Raw genomic sequence first — 25,252 nt, forward strand, 5'->3', positions numbered from 1 at the left:
TGTAATATTTTCAGAAGCATTTCATTAAAAGAAACTTAAGGAAGGGTCTGGAGGAATGTCTTGGTGAGTAAACAGCTGAATCTAGATTCTTGGTACTCATATAAAATCTGAGTGCAGTTGTGTTCACCTGCAGCCCCAATACTGGGCACATAAAGACAGGTGGGTCATGGACGCCTTGATGGCCAGCCAGTCGAGTTAAAACTGTGAGATTCAAGCTCAGCAAGAAAACTTACCTCACAAAATAAAGAAGAGCACAATAGAGGGACATACTCATTGCCAGCCTCTGTCATCCATATATATATATATATATATATATATATATATATATATATGTGTGTGTGTGTGTGTGTGTGTGTGTGTGTGTGTGTGTGTATGTATATATATACATATATATATATGTGTGGGTGATCATATGTGCGTGTGCGCGCACACACATACACACAGAGAGAGAGAGAGACACGTACATGCACACACACATTCATACATGCATACACATGCATGCACATATGTGCAAGCACCACTCATAGAAGGAAAGGGATGGGGTGGGGGGAAGGAGGGAAGGAAGGAGATAGGGAGAAATAGGGGAAATTTAAAGGAAAAGACTGACTCTAGAATGACTGTCACTTGTCAATGTGGTTAAGGGTGTGATGTATGCTTCTGGTGCCTGCCACCCCACCTTGACCATAGAACCTGATTTGTTGAGAAACATCAGCCAGAGGCATTATACATATGAAATGTTTCTGACTTTCTCTAATTTCTTCCCAGCTTTTATCTTCAGCTATGCTACAGTGAATTTCCCAGCTTTATCTTTCAATAAACCTTGGTCAAATTCTATAGTGGCTTTGTTCAAATGCCTGAAGGTAAAAGGTCCAAGCAAAAACTTTACTTAAACAACTTTTCCCTTCTTCCCAGTGTGGGTTTCATCCACGGTGTAAAGAGCTGAAGTGTGAAGTAAGACTTGGTTAGCTCTTCTAATTACATTCTCCCTCTTCTGTATGCACAGCTTTTTAGGCTTAGAGCCAGCTGAATTAAAACTGTAGAAGGTGGTTACAGGCTCGAGGGAATAACAGATTAAAATGTTGCTGTGAGGTTAAGAATTTAGTGTGGTTCTAAGGAACAAAGGACACTGAAGTGAACTGGGATTCCAAAAAGAGCCCCAAGTAATAAAAAATGTGGCAGGGACCAGATTTCAGACATCTTGAAAGCCATTTAAAAAATTAGAGTATATTCTGGTCACAGTAGAAACCTATCTGAATTCTTTTGAATAAAGGGGATAACCTTAAAAAGCATCTTGAAGCAGTAGGGAAAAAAGAATTCGTGAGAGGGAAGGGTAAGAGAAAGGGGACCAGTTAGAGAAGAGTATCAGATGTCTAAGGAAGGCATCAGTGGCCTGGTCCAGGACGCTCTGATACCATTAATATTTGTGGGCATTCTGAAAGAACAACCATGATGTAAGTAGAAATATTTGTCCAATGTACTTATTGAATCCAAGTGAACATATTGAGTAGGTAATTGATATGTGAGTCTCAAATCCTGGGCCATGGCACATTTTCAAAACCATCAGACTACATATGGTGTCTAGAACCACAGGAATCAAGCAGTTACCAAGACACTAAGTGTAGACATGGGAAGTAAATACTAATCCTTTTGAAATCTCAACATTTTTGGGGGGTGGGGCAAAGAATCATTGCCACAACAGAAGAACTGGGCCTCCATACCAGTTAGCAAATCTTAATAAAATGTCTCAAGAACTTTGTTAGTTTCTGCTTAAACTTCTTTTAAAGATCTCATGACTTCACTCCACAATGGGAGTTGAGTACGTGTAATTTTTTGTCTTGTTTCAATACAAAATTATTTCTAGAAGTATGCTTGTCCACTGCACTTTCTGATGGATGCTGTTGTTTCCTTGTTCAAGTCTCCCATGTTCATAACTTTTCTACTTACAGTATAATTATAGCATAGCATATATATATTTAATATGTGGGACTGAACTATATGCTCACTTCAAGGAAAGAGAGCAATGCAATGCTGTGAACACCTCTAGTTCTCTGGCAATGCATATGCCCAAGAACAGGAGAACAAATGTTTGATGATCTGCAGTCACACTCACAAAAAAGATACTTTCAACCTATAGGCATACTGGAGAAGATTTTTGTTTTGTTTGTTTTTCAATTATGTGTTTGCTTTGCATGCCAATCTTGGAACCCTGCCTTATGTTTGATATGTTTCTACTTTACCAAAACCAAAGTGAGATACTGGTCTCTATCCACAGGAAGTGTCCAGGAATTGTTCTTAGCTCTAGTCTATTTCCAGAGTGACAAGTCATTGGGTCAGTTTTCCTACTGGGTAACCCTGGGCTTTCCTCCTTCTCTTTATACTATTTATGTCAACAGATTCATATTAGGGTATGAATGATCACGAGGGGGGAAGGAACCAAAATATTTAGTTTCCAATTTTGTCAACAGTGTCTGGGGGGTTCAATTTGCTCTGAATGTGCTCAAAAGATGAATGAGAGGCAGATGTCTAGGAATGCCGAATGTCAGCTCATCTAGGAGTCTAACTGACTACAGAAAGAGCTCTATTTAGCAGAACGATCTCTAAAGCCTTTCATGAACTCTCATGCACTTCGTGGTAAGTCTCTTCATTGAGGTGTCTTACAACAGAATTATATCTTAGACTAGAATCTGAATGGATATTGGAGAGAACAAGGGGGAACTGGATGTTGTATCCTCCTGGCCTTTCACTTGGAGCTAGTCAGTAGACATTGGTACCCTGAGTCTCTGTCGTGCTCTAGAATCTTTTTATATTGTTTATTTTGTTTATTTACATTTCAAATGTTATCCCCTCCCAGTTTGCTCCCCAGAAAACCCCCACTCCTCCTGCCTCCACAAGGGTGCTCCCCCACCCACATGTCTACTCCCTCCCCATCACCCTATCATTCCCCTACACTGGAGCATCAAGCCATCACAGGACCCACGGCTTCCCCTCCCATTGATGCCAGACAAGGCCATCCTGCACCACATACACAGCTGGAACCAATTCTTAAATCTCCTGTTTTTGTGGAAATACCAAACAATGGCAATGCCTCTTTGAAAGTTTAGAAACTAGGATCTCCTTCAAAAAGATGGTCAAGCATTCAGTGTCCTTTTTGAAAAGAGTTATTAATTACTTTATTGGGTATCTCCAGAGGTAACTCTATCTTAGCAGTAGGACAAAGGCTTTGGATCAATGAGGCTTGGATCCTGGGAGAAAGGGGGATCCTACAATAAAAGTTGATGATGTGATTAATATATTCATCGGAATTTTTAATGTGAAATTTGGAGACTGCCTATGGAAAGAGCTCCCTTCTAAACCCCAAAGTATTGCTTTTACTTGAAAGCAAAGACCAGAGTTTAAGGAAAGCATAATGCAATTAAAAGCCATATCCACTATTCTGCTGCTCAGCTGATGTCTTATTAAAAATGTGTGTTTGTGGCCAAGGAAGTAGGAGGTGGGCTCTCAGCTGTCAGGCAGAGAAGAGAGTGCCTTGTGTGCCCTGGATCCATCTCTAAAGGCCTGCACACTCAGATTCCTGGCCCCCAAGGAGGGAGTCGTTTCATCCTCTTCCCACATGACAATCAAAATCACACCACAGACTTCACTTTTCTCACTTCTCCTACACAAGGGCTCATGGTTGGGCATAAGATAACGAGGACAGGCTCTGTCACCCACAGCGTGGCAAGATAAGATGGAGCATAGTCAGAAGAAATTATTTTAGGGTCCCCTCCCCCAGAATTTTCACTGGTGACTCAGTTCATCCTCTCTATGCCTAAATAGGTATCAGAAATGGATCCTCAGATGCCCTAGGTTTTCACTCCAAATTGGCTTCTCAATTCATTTTTGCACGAAGTACACTATTAAATGTATCCACATTTGCCCCACTGAACGGAGAGTTCAACTGCAACCCACATCACCAAATAATGAGGAACATCAAATTATGTGGCATTTCCTGTAAAACTCACTTAGATTTGCACCGTTCTGCAGCATGACCTGGATCAGCCTTTAGGATCATTTGTAAATATTCATTCTCAGGAAGTTGAGGTTTACCAAAACATAACTGAAGAAATATTTTTTAAAACTGTACCTATTTAGTAGTGATTACAGACACTAGGACTTTGTCCATGTCTTCTACTACGTAAAGGGCTTCTTGGATCAGTCATAATGCCAGCCTATGCGTCATACAGTTCATAATGCCTTTACTCTGGCCTCCAAGAAGGTGATCCCTTCATCTCAAAGATGTTATTTGTGTGTTTCATACAGAAATTGAAAGAAGTAAAGTGACAATAAAGAAAATAAAAGGTTTAAACCTGGGGTTGGGAATTTAGCTCAGTGGTAGACCACTTGCTTAGCAAGCGCAAGGCCCTGGGTTCAGTTCTCACCTTCAAGAAAAAAAAAAGGTTTAAACCTAGGCCTGTAGAGCTGACTCAGAAGTTAAGAGTGTCTGCTGCTCTTGCAGAGGACCCATACCCAATTCCCAATGCCCATATCACAACTGTCTGTGATTCCCTCTCCAGGGAACCCAATGCCTCTGGCCTTCCCAAACAACTAAATTCATGTGCACATATCCATGCACACACATAGAGAGAGCCAACAGAAGACCAATGGCATGGAACTGGAGAAGGAGAGGAGAAAGAAGGCAGGGAAGGAGAGAAGGGGAACAGGAGCAAGGGGAAATGGAAGACAGGCACTTTTGTATGTTATTTGCTTGAGTGGTTTTGACTAACAGTAAACCCAAAATATTTTCTTTCTTCCTGTGCCTCAGTTTACCTATCTGATGGATTGGAATATGGCGCAGATCAACTCACCTAGTGGGACATAGATCTTTAAGCACTTTATAATATGGTTCCCATTCATCCAATAACTGCAAAATCACAAGGCTTATCAGCACAGACTCTTCCAACCAAATTAAAACCATTACTCCCTAAAGGATTCACTCTACAAATAAAATCATTTTTCTAGTAGAATTCAAAATATTCTATTTGTAGTGATGCCATGTTTTTAAAACAACTGCTTTTTAGTAGTATTTATATGTAACAGAATTCATTCCAGAAAACTGTTAATAACACAAAGAATTATCATTGAAGATTCAAGACCTAAATATTATTAAAGCTAAAAAAACAGCAAAAATCCCAAAGAAATGAAAATATCTTGGAAGAATATGGCCATGGAACTTGTTCTTTGTTTGACTATGAAAGGAATAGGTGATTTAAATTCCCAGTTAATTATATTCCCAAAAGGTTGGTGTACGAATCATGTGGTGATAGATTACGCATTAACTATTTCAAATCATGTTGCAAAGCAAACATTAATCCTGGGTTCTGATTTTACTCTAATTGTCTTGGTTGCAAAGAGAAATTCTTTTGATCAAGTGTGAATACTGCACTAGCTGTGAATGAATGGACACATAGTTAAGGGTGATGCTGGTTAAGTAAAGTGACAGTCGCAGGCCCTCCTTCAAGATTAATTACTTCACAAGTCCTGGATAGTTGGCTGGTTTTCCAGTACCAGGGGGAAACCTGTTTAGGGAGTTTTAGATCTAATAACAAATCTGCTTACCACTAAGGAATGCATGGTACTGCTGCTCCCTTTGGGCTATCTACCAAGCTGCTGTGGCTCATATGCATCAGGAAATTAGGAAAATGGGTATTCTAATTAGAGGGGGGAAATAAATACAAAAGAAGGATGGGAAAGGGTAAAATAATAGCAAGGATGTCTGGAAAAAATCATAAGGAAGCAAACTATTAAATATTTACCTAAAAAGTACTTATAATACATTTTACTCTCTAAGTATACATACATATATATTAATTATAAATTTCCCTTATTTTCTGACAATGCACCCTCAAAGAGCCAAAGACCCTTTACCAAAAAACATTATATCAGGCATGAAAATCTCTCTTCAGAGTTTTTTGTCAGAGTTGTGCAAGAGAATCAGAAAACATTATAGACTATTACTACTGCCCATGGTTGCCCCAGTAGTGAAAGGTAAGACCCTATTGCAAATTATATGATCTATTTCAGAGACAAGACTCAGAGGGGAAACTGACCTGGCTGTCCTGTTTGAGAAGAAGCTTTCACAGCAACAGCTCTCTTCTTAGTCACCCCTTCTCACCAGAACCCCAGGTGGCCAGAGTATCCAAGTTCTTCATACTAACTTGTTAGTACGAAGTTCTCCATACCATTTTCTTAATAGCCAATGCCTCCTTTTCCAATTTGTTCTCATGGAAAGGCTCCACATTCTCTTTCTCTTTGTCTTCACTACTGACTCCTGGTCTGGTTTTTCTCACCATGGTCTGAACTCTTGCTTGTTGCTTTCATGCACAGCTGTTTCTGACCCTCCTACCAGTTTGCCTTCTGTGCTATCCTATCCTTTCTTTTCTATTTTCTCTTGGCAATTCCTTTTTGGATCCTTTAGTCTGGCAATCCACTGATCAAAGACTAAAGGATTAATATCACTTCCTCTAAGTATCTCTTTGATCACTACCTTTGCTCTATCTTCTCTTAAATAGCTATCTCCCTTTAGGATACTGTTCTTGAATCATTATCTTCCCCCAAATTGCCAGGATCCAGAGAGAGACAGAGAGAGAGAGAGAGACACAGAGAGAGACACAGAGAGAGACACACAGAGAGACACACAGAGAGACACAGAGAGAGACAGAGAGACAGAGACAGACACAGACACAGACAGACAGAGAAACAGACAAGAGAGACAGAGACAAAGAGTTTCTATCATATCTTCATTTAAAAAAAAAGACTCATTTGTTATCTTTTCTGAGTTCATTTAGGAGCATCTCACTCAGATTTTACCCAAGTACTGTGTATTTCTTTCCATGGTTCATGATTATTTGCTTCAAAATTATCAAAATATGGGTTTAGTCATCTTAAAGATGTTTTATAGAGATCGTCAATGAATGGACCAGTATAAGTTGGAACTTATGGAAACATTGCCTATCCTGCTTCAAGGATATGGGTCACCCAAGTTTCCTCAAGAGTTCTTATATAATTTTTGGGTTGTTGATATATAATAAAACAAAAAAGACAAATCAAAACAAAAATAATAAACCCAACTTTTTTAATTTTACAAATTGAGATAAATCTTCAGTTTAAAAATGTGCCAGACCTGGTAGTGGTGACACATACCTTTAATCCCAACACTCAAGAGGAAGAGGCAGGTGGATCTTTGAATCTTTCAAGGCTAGCCTAGTCTACAAAGCAAGTTCTAATACAGCCAGGACTACATACACAGAAATTGTGTTTATAAGGAAAAAATATGAGTCTTTAAGTAAGTAAGTAAGTAAGTAAGTAAGTAAATAAATAAATAAATAAATCCTGTTAGAACCATGAGTGCCAATTTCTTCTCTAAACCTCTGAGCCCTGTAACAGCCTGCACTGGCCAGCATAGGATTTGACATCTGGACTGAAGCAGCATGAACACTGCTGGGCCCCTTTGGATGGAATGATGAATAAAATGCAGGCCTAGATGGCCCAGTTGTTAATAGTGTCCTTATTGACTTGCTATACTTTAGATTCACAAAGATAGCACTTCCAGGACTAACCCACTTCCAAAAGATCGAATCAGGAACAGACATCAGCACAGATCCCCAGCTGCAGTAGCTTGCATACTTAGACTGAGCTGGCAGCACAGACGGACTTTATCATGACCTTAGGTGGCAGTGCAATCCACTCTCATCAGCCCATTATATCCTGTGTGTCCAGTTCTGCCTCTCTCCACAGCACACGATACAGCTCTATTTGTTCTCTTTTTTCTATCTCTCCATCATGTATTTTTTCATCATAGTGGTACCCATCTGTGCAGCCTACACTGTGAAGGCAGGGTAATCTGGGTGGCTTCCCCCATTTTTTTTCTAAGTCATTTCAGTGCTTTTTATTTCTCTGTCTGCTTGTGTGTAATATGTTCACTGGTGTGTGTTATTGTGTTTACAAAGGTGTTAGCATATTTACCAATGTGTTTGTGTGTGTGTGTGTGTGTGTGTGTGTGTGTTTTAATTTGAACTAGTTATGATATCATATTGGTTCACATATTTGTAAGAAATTTAACTCATTGGCAGGCATTGACTTTAGTGCTGCATTAAAGTTGTGTAATCAATATATCTACTCTGAATTGAGAAAATTGATGATAGCAAGATGATTATTCTGGTCAGATTCAGATCAAATAGAAGTGAGAGAGGTTTGTTTAAGGGCTTTTCTAAAGCTTCAAAAAGATTTGTTCTAGTCATACAAACTACATGACTGAATGATGTCTGCCTATGCACAGATTTCCATAACAGAGTGAGTCTTTAACAGTCCTTATGATTGGAGGTTGTTGTTGTTCTTGTTGTTGTTGTTGACTTTAGTGTTTTACCCATAGGAATGCCTGTGGATGGGGTTGGGGATTTGGCTCAGTGGAGGAGCGCTTGCCTAGCAACTGCAAGGCCCTGGGTTCGGTCCCCAGCTTCAAAAAAAAAAAAAGAAAAAAAAAGGAATGCCTGTGGACCACATGTATTTTTGGTGCCACAGAGGCCTAAACAGGGCGTTAAATCCCCTGGAATAGGAGGGCCAGGTTGTTGTTGTTGCTGTTGTTGTTGTTGTTGTTGTTGTTGTTTTTAGCCACCTATAGGTGTAAGAACTCAAACTAGAGTTCCCTGGACTAATGACCTGTGTTCTTATTCACTGTGCCATCTCTCCCACAATTATTACACACACACACACACACACACACACACACACACACACACACCACATTTTCACTAGACTACTAGTTTTCTAGTGACATTGTATCTTGTAGAAATTTAACTTCCTGTTTTCTATTTGTTGGATTTGGAGGCATTTGCAATTTTAGGGGGTTGATAAACATAAATAAACAAGACTCAGAGAAGATCCTTCTGGCCTGCACCCAGAGCTGAAAGCCAGTCTCCAGGAGCTCTGACACACCTGAGAGCAGAGGTAAGATCACCATTTCTGCTCCCAGGGACCTGCCTGGAGCACTCAGGACACAGGAAACCCAGAGCAGTATGGAACAGGATCCTTCTGATCTCTACCTGTGCCTTGAGCTGACCCGGTCCCACAGCTCTCTGTACCCAAATAACATGGGGAAGAGGGCTAGACTATCATAAGTGCAAACAATCCTGAGATCTCAGGGGAGACCACGACTTCTACTCACTGTTTGGCCCAAGAGGAACCTACCTAGAGTCCTCTACACACGGGAACTTAGGGACAGTCAGGGACAAGATTCTTCTAGTCCCCGCCTGCACCCGGAACTTAAAGCCAGGCTCTAGGAGGTCTGACACACCTGAGAGCAGAGATAAAACCACCACTTCTGCTCTGAGGGACCTGACTGGAGCTCTCAGGACACAGGAACACAGTAACAGTCTGGGGCAGGATCCTTCTGGTGTCTGCCTGTGCTCTGAGCTGATCTTGTGACACAGTTCTCTGCACCCAGATCCCGCTGGAAGGAAGCCGGTCTCAAGGAGTGCTGATACAAAGACTTAGAGGAGGGTCAAACCATGGTCAGAGACAGCAAGACCAGCTAATACCAGAGACAACCAGATGGCAAGAGGCAAGGGCAGGACCTAAACAGCAGAAACAAAGACTACTTGACATCATCAGAGTCCAGTACTCCCACCAAAGCATATACATGATATCCCAACACAACGGAAAAGCAAGATCTGGATTTAAAAATCACATCTCATGATGATGATAGAGGACTTTAAGAAGGACATAAATAACTCCATTAAAGAAATACAGGACAAGGCAGGTAAACAAGTAGGAGCCCTTAAAGTAGAAACACAAAAAATGTCTTAAAGAATTACAGGAAAACACAACCAAACAGGTAAAAGAATTGAACAAAACCATCCAACATCTAAAATGGAAATAGAAACAATAAAGAAATCACAGAGGGAGACAATACAGAGGATAGAAATGCTAGGAAAGAGATCAAGAGTCATAGATGCAAGCATCACCAACAGAATACAAGGGATAGGAGGGAGACTCTCAGGGGCAGAAGATACCATAGAAAACATTGAAACAACCATCAAAGAAAATGTAAAACACAAAAATGCTCCTAATCCAAAACATCCAGGAAATTCAGGACACAATGAGAAAACAAAACCTAAGAATAATAGCTATAGAAGAGAGTGAAGATTCCCAACTTAAAGGGCCAGTAAATATCTTCAAAAAATTATAGAAGAAAACTTCCCTAACCTAAAGAAAGAGATGCCCATGAACATATAAGAAGCTTACAGAACTCCAAATTGATTGGACCAGAAAGGAAATTCCTCCCATCACATAATAGCCGAAACACAAAACCCACAAAACAAAGAAAGAACATTAAAAGCAGTAAGGAAAAATGCCAAGTAATATATAAAGGTAGACCTATCAAAATTACACTAGACCTCTCAGCAGACTATGAAAGCCAAATGATCATACAAACCATAAAAGAATACAAGTACCAGCCCAGGCTACTATATCCAGCAAAACTATCAATTAACATAGATGGAGAAACCAAGATATTCCATGACAAAACCAAATTTACACAATATCTTTCCATAAATACAGCACTGCAAAGGATAATAGATGGAAAACACCAACACAAGGAGAGAAACTACACCATCGAAAAAGGAAGAAAGTGATCTTCTTGAAATATACCCAGAAGAGAGCCAAAAAAATTCCATCTCTAACAACAAAAATAAGAGGAAACAACAATCACTATTCCTTAATATCTCTTAACATCAATGGACTCAATTGTCCACTAAAAAGACATAAACAGACTGGATATGGAAAGAGGACCCAGCATTTTGTTGCATACAGGAAATAACCTCAGTGACAAAGACAGACACTACCTCAGAATAAAAGGCTGGAAAAAATTTTTCAAGCAAATAGTCCCAAGAAAAAAGATGGAGCAGCCATTCTAATATTAAATAAAATCAGCTTTCAAACAAAAGTTATCAAAAAACATACTAAAGGATACTTCATATTCATCAAAGGTAAAATCCACCAAGATGAACACTCAATCTTTAATATCTATGATCCAAATGCAGGGCACCTACATTCATAAAAGAAACCTTACTAAAGCTCAAAACACACACACTGTACCTCGCACAATAATAGTGGGAAACTAAAACATTCCACTCTCAGCAATGCACAGATCATAGAAACAGAAGCTAAACATAGACACAGAGAATCTAACAGAAGTTATGAACCAAATGGATTTAACAGACCTCTGTAGAACATTTCAACCTAAAACAAAAGAATATAGCATCTCCTCCCTATCTCATGGTTCTTTATCCAAAATTGATCATATAATCAGACACAAAACAGGCCTCAACAGATATAAAAGATTGAAATAATCCCATGGATCTTATCAGATCACCAAGAAATAAGGCTGGTCTTCAATAACAACCAAAAACGACAGAACACCCACATACACATGGAAGTTGAACAATGCTCTACTCAACGATAACTTGGTCTAGGAAAAAATAAAGAATGAAATCAAAGACTTTGTAGAATTTAATGACAATGAAGGCACAACATACCTAAACTTATGGGACACAATGAAAGCAGTGCTAAGAGGAAAACTCATAGCTCTGAGTGCCTCCAAAAAGAAACTGGAGAAAGTATACATTAACAGCTTAACAGCACACCTCAAGGACAAAAAAAGAGGCAAATACACCCAGAAGGAGTAGAAGGCAGGAAATAATCAAACGCAGGGAAGAAATCAACCAAATAGAAAGAAAAAGAAGTATACAAAAAATCAATATTTTCTTTGAGAAAATCAACAAGATAAATAAACCCTTAGCCAGACTAAGCAGAGGGCAAGAGAGAGTATCCATGTTAGCAAAATCAAAAGTGAAAAGGGAGACATAACATCTGGTTTTGAGGAAAATCTAAAAATCATGAGATCCTACTACAAAAGCCTATATTCAATAAAACTGGAAAATCTGGATGAGATGGACAATTTTCTAGACAGATACCAGGTACCAAAGTTAAATCAGGATCAGATAAAACATCTCTACAGTCCCATAACTCCTACAGAAATAGAAGCAGTTATTATAAGTCTCCAAACCAAAAAAAAAATGCTCAGGACCAGTTGGATTGTGTGGAGAATTCTATTAGGCCTTCGTAGAAGACCTAACATCAATACTGTCCAAACTATTCCACAAAATAGAAACAGAAAGAACACTTCCCAATTCCTTCTATGAAGCCACAATTATGCTTATACCTAAACCACACAAAGACCCAACAAAGAAAAGAGAACTTCAAACCAATTTTCCTTATGAATATCAACTCAATAATATTCTCGAAAACTGAATCCATGAACACATGAAGATGATCATCCATCATGATCAAGTAGACTTCATCCCAGAGATGCAGGGATAGTTCAATATATGGAAATTCATCAACAAATCCACTATATCAACAAATTCAGAAAAAAAAATCCACATGATCATCTCACTAGATGCTGAGAAAGCATTTTACAAAATTCGGCACCCCTTCATGATAAAAGTGTTGGAAAGATCAGGAATGTAAGGCTCATACCTAAACATAGTAGAGGCAATGTACAGCAGGCCAGTAGCCAACATCAAACTGAATGGAGAGAAACTTGAAGTAATCCCAGTAAAATTAGATACTAGACCAGGCTGCCCACTTTCTCCCTACTTAATCAATATAGTACTCGAAATCCTAGCCAGAGCAATCAGACAACAAAAGGAGATCAAGGGGATACAAATTGGAGGGGTGGTAGTCAGAGTATCACTATTTGCAGAAGATATGATCATGTACTTAGATGACCCTAAAAGCTCCACCAAAGAACTAAGACTGATAAACAACTTCAGCAAAGTGGCTGGGTATAAAATTAGCTTAAACAAATCAGTAGCCTTCCTCTACTCAAAGGACAAATAGACTGGAAAGAAATTATGGAAATGACACCGTTCACAATAGTCACAAATAATATAAAATACCTTAGTGTGACTCTCACCAAGCAAGTGAAAGATCTGTGTGACAGGAACTTCAAGTCTCTGAAGAAAGAAATTGAGAGCACTACCCAATTCCTTCTATGAAGTCACAATTATGCTTATACCTAAGTCACACAAAGACCCAACAAAGAAAGTGAACTTCAGACCAATTTTCCTTACGAATATCAACTCAATAATATTATTGAAAACCGAATCCATGAACACATGAAGACGATCATTCATCATGATCAAGTAAGTGCAAGATGGAAAGATCTCCCATCCGAATTGATTGGCAGGATTAATGTTGTAAAAATGGCCATCCTGCCCAAAGAAGTCTACAGATTCAATGTGATCCCCATCAAAATTCCAACTAAGTTCTTCATAGAGTTAGAAAGAGCAATTTGCAAAATCATTTGAAATACAAAAAAAAAAAGCCCCACAGGATAATGAAAACTATCCTCAACAATAAAAGAACTTCTAGGGGAATCACCATCCCCTCAGGTTGTATTACAGAGTAATAGTGATTAAAAACTGTATGGTATTTGTACAGAGACAAGATGGTATATGTATGTAATACAACTGAAGACCCAGAAAAAAGCCCGCACACCTATGGTCACTTGATCCTTGTCAAAGGAGCTAAAACCAGTGGGAAAAAGATAGCTTTTTCACCAAATGGTGCTGGTTCAACCATGGTCAACGTGGAAGTCAACATGTAGAAGAATGCAAATTGGTCCATGTACAAAGCTCAAGTCCTCCAAATAAAACCAGATACACTCAAACTAATAGAAGAAAAAGTGGAGTGAAGAAAAGTGAAGAGCTTCGAGCACATGGGCACTGGGGAAAATTTCTTGAACAGGACACCAATAGCTTATTCTCTAAGATCAAGTATCTACAAATGGGACCTCATAAAATTGCAAACCTTCTGTAAGGCAAAGGACACTGTCATTAGGACAAAATGTCCACTAACAGATTGACAAAAGATCTTCACCAATACTACATTTGATAGAGGTCTAATAACCAAAATATACAACGAAATCAAGAAGTTAAACTCCAGAGGATCAAATAACCCTATTAAAAATGGGGTAGAGAGCTAAAGAAAGAATTCTCGGCTGAGGATTAATGAAGTGCCTAAAGAAATGTTCATCATCCTTAGTCATTAGGGAAATGAAAATCAAAATAACCCTGAGATTCTACCTCACACCAATCAGAATGGCTAAGATAAAAGACTCAGGTGACAAGAGATGCTGGCAAGGATGTGGAGAAAGAGGAACATTTCCCATTTTTAGTGGGAATGCAAGCTGGTACAACCACTCTGGAAATCAGTCTGAAGGTTCCTCAGAAAATTGGACATAGTGAGCATATACCCAAAAAAGGCTCCAACAAAAAAGAAGGTGACATACTCCTTTATGTTCATCGCAGCCTTATTTATAATAGCCAGAAACTGGAAAGAACCCAGATGTCCTCCAACAGAGGAATGGAGACAGAAAATGTAGTACATCTACACAATGAAGCACTACTCAGCTATTAAAAACAATGACCTCATGAAACTCATAGGCGAATGGATGGAACTAAAATATATCATCCTGAGTGAGGTAATCCAATCACAAAAAAAAACCCATACATGGTGTGCACTGACTGATAAGTGGATATTAGTTCAAAAGCTTGGATTACCCAAGATACAATCCACAGCCCACATGAAGCTCAAGAAGAACGATTAAAGTGTGGATGCTTCAGTACTTCTTTAAAGAGGGAACAAAAACAGTTATAGGAGGAGATATGGAGACAAAGTTTCGAGCAAAGACTGAAGGAATGGCCATTTAGAGCCTGCCCCACCTAGGGATCCAGGCCATATGCATACAGCCACCAAACTCAGACAGTATTGTGGATGCCAAGAAGTGCATGCTGAGAGGAGTCTGATATAGCTCTGAGAGGCTCTTCCAGAGAATGAGAAATACAGATGTGAATGAATGCTTGCAGCCAATCATTGAACTGATAACGGGGTCCCAAATGGAGGAGTTACAGAAAGGATTGAAGAACCTGAAGGGGATTGCAACCCCGTATGATCAACAATATCAACCAATCAGAGCTCCCAGGGACTAAACCACCATCCAAAGAGTACACATGGACAGACCCCTGGCTGCAGCTGCATATGTAGCAGAGGATGGCCTTGTTGGGCACCAATGGGAGGAGAAGTCCTTGGTCCTGCCAAGGTTGGGCCCCGAGCGTAGGAGAATGTCAGAGTGGGAAGGTGGGACAGAGTGGGTGGTTGTTTGTGGGGATACCCTTATAGAAAAAGGGAGGATGGGATAGGGAGTATATGGATGGGAAACCAGGTTAAGGAATAACATTGAAACGTAATTTTAAAATATCCAAAAAAATTCAGAAAAATTAACCAAACAGACACACAACCTAAAATCTACCCTTCAGCTCTTGTCTTTCTTATCGATACCAGCACAGTCAAAGCCAATGAAGTTAGTATCATTCACATCCCAGGAAATATGTCTGCTAGAATCCTTCCTGTCTTTCTCAAGAAAGCCTGAGACAAGACATCAGAAATGGTCCAGCTGCTTTACAATTTTATTAGTACTTGTTTTCATTTTGTTTCAATTATGATCAACCTAAGAATGTCAAAATAATCATGGGGTTCTAATTAATTAATTATTTTATTTGTTTATATCTCCCTATCTACCAGTACCCCCTTGCAGAGTTTTTCCTCCATCCAACCTCTTGATTATCTCTTAGAAAGTGCCCCAACCCCCCCACCCTAGGGCGTCGAGTCTCTACAGGTTTAGTCACATCCTCTCCCACTAGACCAGACATGATAGTCATCAGCTACATATGTGTCAGAGTCCTTGGACCAGACCACGTATGCTCCTTGGTTGGTAGCTCAGTCTATGGGAGCTCCCAGGGATCCAGATTAGTTGACACTGTTGGTCTTCCTATGGGGTTGCTACCCTCTTCCTGAAACTCTTCCATAGGTGTCCCAGACCTTAGTCTGATGCTTAATTCTGAGTATCTGCATCTGTGTCAGTCAGCTGCTGGTAGAACCGTATACAGGATAGCCATGCTTGACTCCTATCTGCAAGAACAACATAGCATCAGTAACAGTGTCAGGAATTGGTGCCAGGCCTTGAGATGGATCCCAAGTTGGGCTGGTCAATGATCAGCCAATCCTTCAGTCTCTTCTTTGATTGATTGGATGGTTGGTTTTCCTTTTTCATATTTTTGTGGTTTTGTTTGTTTGAGACAAATTCACTGTGTAGACTAGGCAAGCTTGGAACATAAATCTGCTTGTCTCTGTTTGGGCACCTGCAAGAGTTCTAATGAAGATGATTGCTTTTTCAAGTATATACACCCTTAGGAAAGACTAAAACAACCAGAAAAAAATGCTTATACTTCTATTACAATCAAGATTATGTCCCATAATTTTTTGAGGAAAACTTTGCAAATAACTTTTAGCTTTGCAGTGAAATACACATGTATATTCACATTTTAAGAATATTGAACATACGAAGGTGTACTTCAAAAAAGTAGAAAACATTTTGCCTCAGTGGAGCATTTATATGTTTTCCTCATAGTACACTCATAGCACAGTAAATAAACACACCACACTTTTAAAACTTTTCAACAGATATTCCACATATTCCAGAAAGTTTCTCATTTCCCTCTTTTTTGTCAGAAAGGTTTTTTTCTAGGATCTGAGACAGAGAATATTGGGGAGCATATTATCTATGCCCACCTCCAAATCTTGAGACTTGGTGTCACATCTGGAGAGAAATCTGTATGTTCCTCTTCCTTCAGAATTATTAAAAAACTGAATGTCAAATTTTTGAACACTAAAGAATGGGCTCCTGAAAGAAAGAAGCAAATATTCATCTTTCATCTCAAACCAGAGTGCCAGGAGACAGAGACACATACAAAAAAGATCCTCATAATCCTCATAATTCTGGACTATGTCTAGAGTTAGTCATGAAGGAAAAACTTTATTCTGCCTAAATTTTTTCTATATCCTTAGGAGGGAAATCAATACAATTTCCTGCAGAGTGATATCATTTCAGTGAAATGTGCTACAATTTCCTTTGAAAAGCCTGTCCATATACCAAATAAATTTAAAATGCCAACACAGGTAGCATAGAAAATTCTTTGATTTTTAAGCTAAAAAGATTTGCATGTAATATATTTTGATGTATTCCCCTCCTTTAATTCCTCCCCTATCCTCCTCACCTCCTTACCCACCCAACTTTATGTTCTTTTTCTCCCTCTTTAAAATGAACTAATAAACAAACAGACAAAAAATAAGAAATGCACAAAACAAAACCCCACAGAAAAATGAAACAAACAAAATGAGACAGAAAGTCTATGAAATACGATTGAGTTCTTTTTGTTGTTGTTGTTGTTGTTGTTGTTGTTGTTGTTGTTGTTGTTGTTGTTGTTGACCAATTACTCCTGTTCATGGGGCCTGCCCTGAAGTTTGGTTAATACACCCAATAAGACTGCATTGGAGGAACCTGATTTTCTTTTTCTTTTGCCAGATTCTATTGTAAACAACTTTTGGTTAAACGTAGAACTCTGGGTCCACTCTCCATATCAATACTGGAATACCATCTGTCTTGACCTTGTGCAAGCTGTGTATGTGCTACCCCAGTTTCTGGGAGTTCATATGTGCATTAGTGCTGTTGTGTCTAGAAGATACTATTTGCTTGAAGTCATCTGCCATCTCTAGATATTGCAACCTTTTGGTTCCTCTCCCACATAGATCCCTGAGCCTTGAGGTGAGAGCTTTGATAAAGACATACCGTTTAGGACTGAGAACCTCAAAGTCTTTCACTCACCATACATTGTCCACTTGAGTGTCTGTTTTAGTTCCATTTAGTGCTAGAAGAAGCTTCTCTCATAAGGACTGAGGAAGACACTGATCTCCAGATATAGCAGCATGTCATTAGGAGTCATTTTATTGCTGTGTTCCTTTGGCAGAATAATTGAATTAAATTTTCCCCTAGGCCTATGACCTATCTAGTCTCGGGCTCTTGTCCACTTTAGCAGTGTCAGGCTACATCACATGGAGAGGGCCTTAAAGCCAGCCAGAAAGCAGCTCTTTACTCTCATAACATTTGTGCTACTACTGTGCCAGTATATCTTATAGTCAGGTCATTGCTGTAGGTCACATGGTTTATAGCTGGGATGTATTGATGATTGCATCTGTTAGTATGCCTTCAAGTACTTTCTAGTACAATGAATGCTAGTCACCAGGGGTAAAGCTTATAGTTAGGCACAAGCTCAACTTCTCTCTGATGACACATACAAGTATTGTCTTCAGAAATATGGCCTTACCATCAGATAGTACAGAGAATTCTTAAACTAAACTGCTATTGTGACAAATGAAGTCATGGCATAAAGAGCAAAGAAGCTGGCAGGGAACCATGATAAATCATAGGGAAGACTCTTGGAGCTAACTTTGACCAAGCAAAATAATAGTGGGAATATTGTAAGGGAATAGCAGTGACTCCCTAGAAACTTGAGATAAATAAAATTATTTGTTAATTTTGACACCACCCTCTCTGCCATGTTTGTTACAGTCTTGGTCATATCCTCAGGGAGCACACTTGAGATTTTCATTTCCCCATGACTGTTAGCTGGTCCTGAAATTCTTTTCTCCACAGAGTCTGGGTTGGCACCAAAAAATAAACGCTGCAGAGATATGAACTCAGTACTCTAGCAGAACTTCAGAGTAGCACCAGACTCACAAAGGGTGGGTGACTGAGTACTGGGATGCGAAGTCTTCAAAAGAAAGAACTCTTTACCTTTTACCTTTCCATTTTACTTACTTACTTTAAATTAAAGTTGTTCCAAATGTTTCTGTTGTCACTAATTTATGTGTGTACTACAAAAGCTCTCTGTATTGAAAGCCCAATCCTCCATGGTATTTTTAATGAAAAGTTCTTGAGAGCTGTTCAACTGAAGTCCCAAGGGTAGAAACTCCATGGTAGGATTGGTATCTTCAGAAAAGGGGAAAATGAGAGCCCTCTCTCTTCTCACATACAAGCACCAAGGAAAGGCCATGCAAAGAAAGTAGCTGTCAGTAAGCTTATCCTCTACCGTTGAGCACCAAGCCTGCTGTAACCTTGGTTTTGAACTTCCTAGTCTCCAGAACTCTGAACACTGCTTTTTGTTCGTGTTACTTTTTCTTCCTATGACCAATACTGCCACCTAATCTCATTCCTCTTCCCCAAGTCATCCTCTTGTCAGTCCACCATGTTGGACTTAATCATTTCAAATATTTCTATAATAATCTATGGGCATCTTACAATCAAATGTGCCTCAGTTTATTTATCTCTAATATGAATAACAATAGAATATATTGGGATCTAAATGAGATACTGAATTATAAATGATCAGTATACTGATTAGCATATAAGTTTTCAAACACTTTAATTTATCTTTGTATAAAATCCAATTTTCTGTGTTTCTGATTTCAAAGTGTGATCTTTATGTGTCTGATAAACTTTATTTTTCACTTAGTCATATTTCTTGTTTTTTATATTTAAACATGTAACTATTGTCATTTTATGATTGTGTAAAATTTCACATAATAATCATACCACAGAAAATTTAATCATTTAACTGGATGAAGATGCTATCAATTTATTGGAGTGCCCCAGATACTTTAGTGGATTCTGTTGCTTAAAAAAACAAGGATTCTTTTCACAGTATAAGAAACAAAAAGACAGAAATCTACATCAAATATTAAGCTCATTAGCGATCTTGGTGGTCATTGTAGTTCTTCAAAAGATAAAATAAAAACTGGCACAGGAGGGAAGTATGTCTTTCTCAAAAATGAATCTATGTTTTCGTACTTTTGCTGTAATTAGGTTGGTGACATAGGCCAGAGCATTTAAATGGAATACACACTCATTTGTCACTAACACTTTCCCACCCACCCAAATAAAATGGTTACAGCAATAATGTGGCGAGGGACTACATCTCAGCAGCAGAATGTGAGTTAGCCTGCTATGCATGACATCCCAAGAACCATCCCTGGCAGTGAAAACAAAACAAAATGAGAGAAATAGGCATGTGGCCCCTACCCTACTCTTTTCTTCTTAGAACCACAGCCCCTTTGGGGAAATGATGTGTTCCAGAAATAGGACACACCTCACATAGAGTATAAAAGCAGAGCTCACTCTCACCAGGCATCCTTATGAGAGTGACATCATCTTTAAACCCCATGTGACAATCACTGACACACTGCCATGGTTTCCAGGGAAGACAAGACAACCTGGAAATCCAACTAATTCCTAAAGGTCATCCAACTTTTGGATGGTTACCAAAACTGCTTCATTTTGGAAGCAGACAATGTCCACTCCAAACTAATGCAGCATATCCACATGTCCCTTTGACAGAAGGCTGTGGTGATGATTAGCGAGAACAGCATGATGCACAAGGCCATGGTGGAAGTGGGGCATCTGCAAAACAAGCCAGCTCTGGAGAAACTGCTGACACACCTCCACAGGAATGTTGCTTCATGTTCACCATCATCTATGGAAACAAGTAGGTCCTGGCTTTGTCTGTGGAGACTGAGTCCACCTTCCAGTTTGCTGAAAAGCTCAAAGCCTTCCTAGTGAATCCATCTGCATTTGTGGCTGCTGCCCCTATGGCTGCTGCAGACCCAGACATGACTGAAGCAAAGGAAGAGTGGAAGGATCAGATGAGGACATGGGAGTTGCTCTCTTCGACTAATCCCCCTCAATACAACCAAGTCAGACAGTTTAATTTGAAAAAGATTGAAACAAAGGCTTACTGCTCTGTAAGAAAGAAAGAAAGGAAGAAAGAAAGAAAGAAAGAAAGAAAGAAAGAAAGAAAGAAAGAAAGAAAGAAAGAAAGAAAGGAAGGGAGGGAGGGAGGGAGGGAGGGAGAGAGAGAGAGAGAAAGGAAGGAAGGAAGGAAGGAAGGAAGAAAGAAAGAAAGAAAGAAAGAAAGAAAGAGAGAGAGAGAGAGAAAGAGAAGAAGTCCTTGCTGCTACCCTCTGTGTAGGGAAATGTCAGGGCTGGGAGGCAGGAAGGGGTGGGAGTAGGGAACACCCTCTTAGATGAAGGAGAAATGGGGATGGGATAGGGAGATCTATGGATGGGAAACCAGGAAAGCAGATACATTTGAAATTTAAATAAAAAATACCCAATAAAAATAAAGTTCATTCTTTTAACATGTATTAATCCCATATTACTTTTTATGAGAGAGTAATATTTTTAATATGAATGTACACTTAGTCATTATTCTGACTGACAGTGGTGTTTTATACCCTTTTGTCCTTTTTGAATACTGTTGTGAATATTTGTGCACAGTTTTGAGCTTCAATATCTTCTATCATGTTTTCTATGTTGTGTTTAACCAGGAATGGAATTAACTTATTGTCTGGTCATTTTATTATAAGATTCTGGAAGAATAACCAAGACATTTCCAGTTCAACTCCATCATTTCAGCTTCTATCAGCCACACATGACAGTTCCAAGTGCATGTCATGCCAGGTAACTTACTTTATTTCTAATGACAGACATCTTACTGAATGTTATGTAGATGTCAATGTGGCTTTGATTTGCATTTATCTGGTAGCAAATGACATTGGACACTTTTTCATGTGCCTATTAGCCACTTGAGTAACTCCTATGAAAAAGTGTTACTTCTCAACCTCTGTGTGTTCCTTTCTTCTGAGGCACAGTCTCATTACCTTGTCCTGGATGATTTCAAACTCTTGATTTTCCTGCATTGACCTCCATGGTGCTTGGAATACTTCTGTGCACCGCCACATGCAGCTTGCTTTACCCACTTTTGAAACTGAATCTTTGTGATGATGTTGTTGTTGGCAATTTAGAAATGTTATTTTTGTATTCTAGAAAAGTACTTTCTATTCTAAACTACTTTCCTTTTGCTTTCTTGACAAGGCCCAATGATGCCTTGTATTTTAAGTCTTGTTCAAGTCTAACTTAACTTTCTTTTCCTTTTGTGCATTCAGTATCACATTTAGAAATGATAGTGACAGTGTAAAATCAATGTCATAAAATATTTGTCCCAACATTTTCCCTTAAGAGTGTCAGTATTGACACATGATTCTATGATTTTTTTCCCAAAAGAAAAAAAAAGCTATGCTAGTATTCTTCTTAAATTGCATTTAAAGTATATTTAACATGTGGCGTTGAAAAATTTGAAAACAAAATTTTAAACCACAGAATATATATAGCAACCCAACCTAACTAGAACTATATCAATTCTGATTCTTAAAGGAAAAAAGGAACTGTGGTCAGATGGGCTTCATGGAGAGCAGTGTGTGAAGGGAAAAATGATGCTAAATAAGCTGCTGCTGAGAGTCATACTGTGTCCCACTCTTCACACAGTGACACTGTACATTCTACTTCCAGTCAACTATTATCAATGATGGCACAGCACCTAACATATATGGACCATAAAATAAGGGTGTACTGGTGAGCGGTGGATCCACGAAGAATTAGGGAATGACTGTGATCAAAATGTATTATAAGCCTGCATGAGTTTTTAAAGAATTTACAAAATATAAGTAAGCACATTATTACTGTATTATTTTGAAATATATAATTATTATAATATATAGTCAGCTATTCTTCACTGTGACCTGAAAAATTCCACTTAAGGGTTAATTATGGCTTGAAGTATCAGGTATTTTGAGCCATCATCATAGGGAAAGTGTGCACAGTCATTGTGAAAATGCCCTGATTATGCCACCCAATAGGCAAGTGTATAGAGTATTTTTGATTAATAGTTGATGTAGGAGGGTCCAGCCCACTATGAGTGGTGTCACCTCTGGAAAGGTGGTCCTGGGTTGCATAAGTAAACAGATTGAGCAACAGATTGGAAGAAACAGATAATCAGCGTCCCTCCATGGCCTTTGCTCCATTTGCTGCCTCCTTGTTGCCTTTGTAATGAAATGTAAACTATAAAGTGAAATAAATGGGATCCTTCCCCAAGTTGCTTTGGTCATAGCACTTACCACACCAGTAGAAAGTAAACCAGGAGTCCCTTAACTGTTTTTGGAAAGAGGCTGGAAGTGTTTGAAGAGGCAGGCTAGAACACATCTAGAATGCTCTTATGTGAAGCTAAATAAGTGATTTTTAGAGGGAGCTCAGAAAAGCAAAATGCTGCCTGAATATGAATAGTGAATGAGGCTTCAGATGCAACAAAGGCTTCTGAGGGCTGGACCATAGACCATTCATGTGACATTACAGCAGAAAGCTTATCTACACTTTCCATGGCCCAAGATCCCATAAAGCTGAATCTGTGGGACATTAATGCCGTGGAGGAAAAATGTCGAGGCAACGGAGAAGTCTGGCTGTGGCCTGGCTCTTGTTAAACTAGTTTAGCCAGGTTTACATAAGAAATTAGGCATGGAAATGAGGCTGAAAGATTCAAATACATTTGTTTATATAAATGAAACCTGCCAGGTCCACCTAGTATTGTCTTTATGTATGTATGTTTAGGATTGACCAGTCAAGTTCAAATAAACTATCAGGGAACTCGTCCCTGTAGATGGGTTTTCTCTATCTTAATTGACAGATGCTTTTCATCTAGGATTGAGGACTTTAGATCTATATCTGCCACCTTGCTCTCAAATAAATTCTAAACTGATCAAAGACCTCAGTATGAATCTTGAAATGCTGAAACTGATGGAAGAAAATATAGTTTTTATTTACTTGTAACTCTGCAGTCTCTGACCATTTAAAATTGGCCTCTTTTACTTCTAAATAGAGATGTTCTAATTTTCTGTGGATCATTTTCCCTGTCAATTATAGTGCAAAATTATTAAAAAGAAAATTCCAGAGACAACCACCACCCTGCTACTCTTAGTAATATAACCTAGTCACCATAGTTCATCCTGTTACAATGGATATTGCCTCATTGTCCAATGTATCCATTCTGTGCAAGTTGCCTATCTACAGTCATTTAGTAGTAATCTGGGTCATTACATGGATGGGCATGGTACTGTGCTTAAGAAATGAAAAGAGAGGAAAAGAAATCGATGTTGACTTTCTATTTCATCATTATTAGTCATGTTAATCTTACTGTCCCAAATTTATGAATCAAACTATATCATATATGTGTACATAGGGGACATATTAGTATATATGCTTGGTTTCAAGCATTTGATGATTGTCTTTAAATGGACTTCTCAGTGATATGTGAGGACTACTAAACGTGTATAAGTATTGCATATCTTTTCATTGCTTGCACTCAGTTTTGCGTGTGTTGACAATATTCTATTGTTTAAATGAGCTACAGATGACTTATATGTTCACCCACTGAGCTTCATCTTGGTTTTTTCATAGTTTGATAGGTATACGTATACCTTCTGTAAAAATATGCATTCAGATGTTTGCAGACATAAGTTTTCAACTCTTTTAGGTTAATACCAAGGACATTGATTGTTATGGTGTGAGACATTTGGTTTTATGAGAAAACCTTCAAAGCGTTACATCTCTGTTCCTGTTACCCTGTATCTTTGCCATCGTTCAATGTTGTCAGAGTTCTAGAGTCAATTACTTACAAAGTGAGTGAGTAGTATAATTTCATTTTTAATTGTCATTTTACTTATAATATTCAATGAGAAGCATTTTTCATGTGTTTATTTGCGAATTGTAGAGCTTCCTTGATACATTTTCTGTCCAGGCATTTAGATACTTTAGTTTAACATCCTGTGTCATATTTATCTTTTCTTTCCAAATAATTTTCTAGTTTCAGGGCTTGTTGTTTAAAATCATTTCTTATCTTTCACAGAACAGAAAAATGTACATATAGTGATGCCAGCTTCATAATTTTATTTTTCGCTATTAGAAATTATTTTACATCAATACAAAGGAAGTACCGAGAATTGGTTCTAGTTAAGAGACTACTACAGTCTTTAGAACCCACAGTTTTACAAGTTTCGTTTCATATCCTTCACTCAATACCTTTACCTGCACTTTTATAAATTCCATCTATCCATTTATTTAAAAACATCCAGATAGAGTGTGAGGAACCTGAACCCACAAGGCAGTTTTATTCCAGCAGGAAACAGATATGTGAAGTAGGTTTTATGAATGGAGAAACAGCAAGTGCACAAAAGGTACAAGAGGGATGCCAACATACCAGAGGGACTTGACAGACCTCCTTCAGAACCAATGTAACAAGAATCAACTACTATTGTTGGCATTAGTAAAAGAATTCATCTTTGCTGCTTAAAGTTGCCAATATTCTAACTGTCT

General features: G+C 38.7%; 1 long non-coding RNA gene across 2 annotated transcripts in view; it reads left to right on the forward strand.

Annotated features, from left to right (window-relative positions):
• Window positions 1-25,252, forward strand: part of LOC148000195 (uncharacterized) — a 279,681-nt gene that overhangs the window by 50,964 nt on the left and 203,465 nt on the right. The window contains exons 3-5 of one of the 2 annotated variants that reach the window (XR_015641703.1): window positions 20,390-20,537; window positions 21,418-21,511; window positions 24,414-24,558. This is a non-coding gene — a long non-coding RNA (uncharacterized LOC148000195). The remainder of the gene's footprint in view (window positions 1-20,389; window positions 20,538-21,417; window positions 21,512-24,413; window positions 24,559-25,252) is intronic. The other variant, XR_015641704.1, reaches the window with a different exon arrangement.

This window comes from Rattus norvegicus, chromosome 17, assembly GCF_021556685.1.
Source record: "Rattus norvegicus strain SHRSP/BbbUtx chromosome 17, alternate assembly SHRSP_T2T, whole genome shotgun sequence".
NCBI lineage: Eukaryota > Metazoa > Chordata > Mammalia > Rodentia > Muridae > Rattus > Rattus norvegicus.